The sequence below is a fragment of the Cynoglossus semilaevis genome, chromosome 18 (genome assembly GCF_000523025.1).
Source record: "Cynoglossus semilaevis isolate Cse_v1.0 chromosome 18, Cse_v1.0, whole genome shotgun sequence".
Taxonomy (NCBI): Eukaryota; Metazoa; Chordata; class Actinopteri; order Pleuronectiformes; family Cynoglossidae; genus Cynoglossus; species Cynoglossus semilaevis.
Window position 1 is genome coordinate 6,758,550 of NC_024324.1, and position 2,050 is coordinate 6,760,599.

At 39.4% G+C, this 2,050-nt stretch overlaps 2 long non-coding RNA genes across 5 annotated transcripts in view; one reads left to right on the forward strand and one right to left on the reverse strand.

Moving 5' to 3' along the window:
- Window positions 1-41: 41 nt before the first annotated feature.
- LOC103394198 (uncharacterized) overlaps window positions 42-2,050 on the reverse strand; it is a 7,318-nt gene continuing 5,309 nt past the window's right edge. The window contains exon 7 of the long non-coding RNA XR_003052653.1: window positions 42-166. This is a non-coding gene — a long non-coding RNA (uncharacterized LOC103394198). The remainder of the gene's footprint in view (window positions 167-2,050) is intronic.
- Window positions 326-2,050, forward strand: part of LOC103394199 (uncharacterized) — a 4,111-nt gene continuing 2,386 nt past the window's right edge. The window contains exons 1-4 of one of the 4 annotated variants that reach the window (XR_003052651.1): window positions 326-844; window positions 1,331-1,431; window positions 1,513-1,578; window positions 1,685-1,791. This is a non-coding gene — a long non-coding RNA (uncharacterized LOC103394199). Of the gene's footprint in view, window positions 864-1,330; window positions 1,432-1,512; window positions 1,579-1,684; window positions 1,880-2,050 lie in introns of those variants that run through there. The other 3 variants (XR_003052650.1, XR_003052652.1, XR_003052649.1) reach the window with 3 other exon arrangements.

Below are 2,050 nucleotides of genomic sequence, written 5' to 3' on the forward strand. Positions count from 1 at the left end.
ATTGAATGTCCATTTTTGACATCCCCTTAGGTCGTATATTTCCATCTGTCTTAGTTTGTTCCTGGAGAATTTGTGTTTCCCTCTTCTTCAGTCAGATCTGATCTGTCATCTTCATAAACCTGGTCTCCTGCTCCAAGGGCCTCTTCCTCCTACAGGAGCTCCTCCTCTTAAATGTATACAAATCAAAATATAAAAAAATAAAAATGAACAACCCTTTTTCTAGATTGAAGTTTGTTGCTGAACATGTGCCCATGTTTGTTAAAAAAACCCAAACGAATAATGTTTTGGAATGGAATTAATGATATAAGTGTTGTCGTTAAAAAGGGGCATATACTCTTTAATATTCAATTCAATTCCATTTTTATTTATAGAGTACATTCCATGCACAACGCAAACTCATTGTGCCTTACAGTGGTTCAAACAGTTAAAATATATATATATATAAACAGTAGTTTGAGGCCTGTCTTCTTAACATGGCTAAGTGAATGGGGAAGGTGACTGAGTTCACAGGGCGATATGACTAGTTAAGATCTGAGGCAGATTTGAATCCAACCATGAATTATTACGTAAAACCAGAGGAGAGCTACCAGTTAGAGCGCCCATGTCATAGTTCTCGACAGTAAGAGCACTGACATTAGTCTGCAGTGATCGTGTGTCTACTCATTGACAAATTAATGAGCCTGCACTGTCACCTGGTGGATTGCAGATACCGTGCAGGACGCTTGTGATTGGATAACGAGGCGCCTCTGTGCCCTTTAAAACCGGAAGGAAGTGGTAATATTTTCCGTTCGGGTGATGGTCGCAACAAGGCGCAATGTGAAGGCACGGAGAAAAAAAAAAAAAGGTTTGTTCTTATTACGACGGTACGTATTTCCATCTCTTTTTCTCTTCACTTTAGCGATTAACATTTCATGTGAAGGACCAGTATTCCGCAGAGCTTACGAACGGTTTATTTTTAACCGTCCGTAAGCTGTTGAACCGCGGAGTGGGGAAGCCGGTTAGCGTGCTAAACAGTAGCCTGTTTGAGCCGCACGGTTTGCACATTCTAACTAATTCTGACTGCTTCAGTCAGTTTGTGATTCAATTGTACCGTTTGGTTTGAGTGGTCCTAACATTTTGGGTGTTGCGACTTTAGCCACGTGTGTTAGTGAAACAGCGGCTTGTTCGTGGGGGGTGTTTGCTTCAAAGCGGTGCTTGCGCTTTTTAGTGAATTGTATCGATAAGACGTCCATAAAGAATACGAGGGTACACATTTACATGTTTTCGTTATTTAGGCGTGTGTGTGCACGCACTCGTGAACGTATGGAATTGATTAAGTCAATCTTTTCAGGTGTAGCAGCAGACCGGTGGACTCCACGACGCCAAGAAGTTCGAAGCATCTGGTTTCTGTTACGTGAACGACGTCGCCCTGGCCATTTCTGAGCTTTTCAAGTAAAACTTTTTTCTTTCTTTTTTTTTTTTTTTTTTTTAATTTAATTTTTGGACAACATTTACATTGTGAAATCTTTACAGAGAACATCGGGGCTGGAAAGAACAAATACTACGTAGTGAATTACCCACGAAGCCATCTTTAAACCGGTAAGTGTGTTTTACTGTTAGTGTGATTTAGTTATTTTTCCCAACTTTTAGGCCACATAAAGTTTGAATGTTGACCTTTAAAAGAGTTGTTTGTTTTTTTGTTTAGTTTGAGCCCAAAGAATAGCATGTGAGAGGGAGGTCCAGGAATGCTGCCAACCAAGGGGAAAAGAAGAGAGTTAACCTGTGGATGAATGACTAGAGCCAGAACAAGTGGTAGTGCTACTGCATTTACTTTGTCTTTGTGCTAGATGGAGTTGTTTTTATTTTTTTTATTTAACCAAATAAAGTATGTTGAATTGTTTCATGTAGCTATTGTTGAATGTGGAGTACTATGTAGTGGTTGAAGCATTTTGTAACATGCTAGCGCTAAACACTTTGAACATGGTGTAGTTATCTGAGAGCGTTTGTATGTAATGTCTTTATTTCATCTTGTTTGAGTTCAAAAGAAGAGGTTTAATGAAGTTGTTCCACT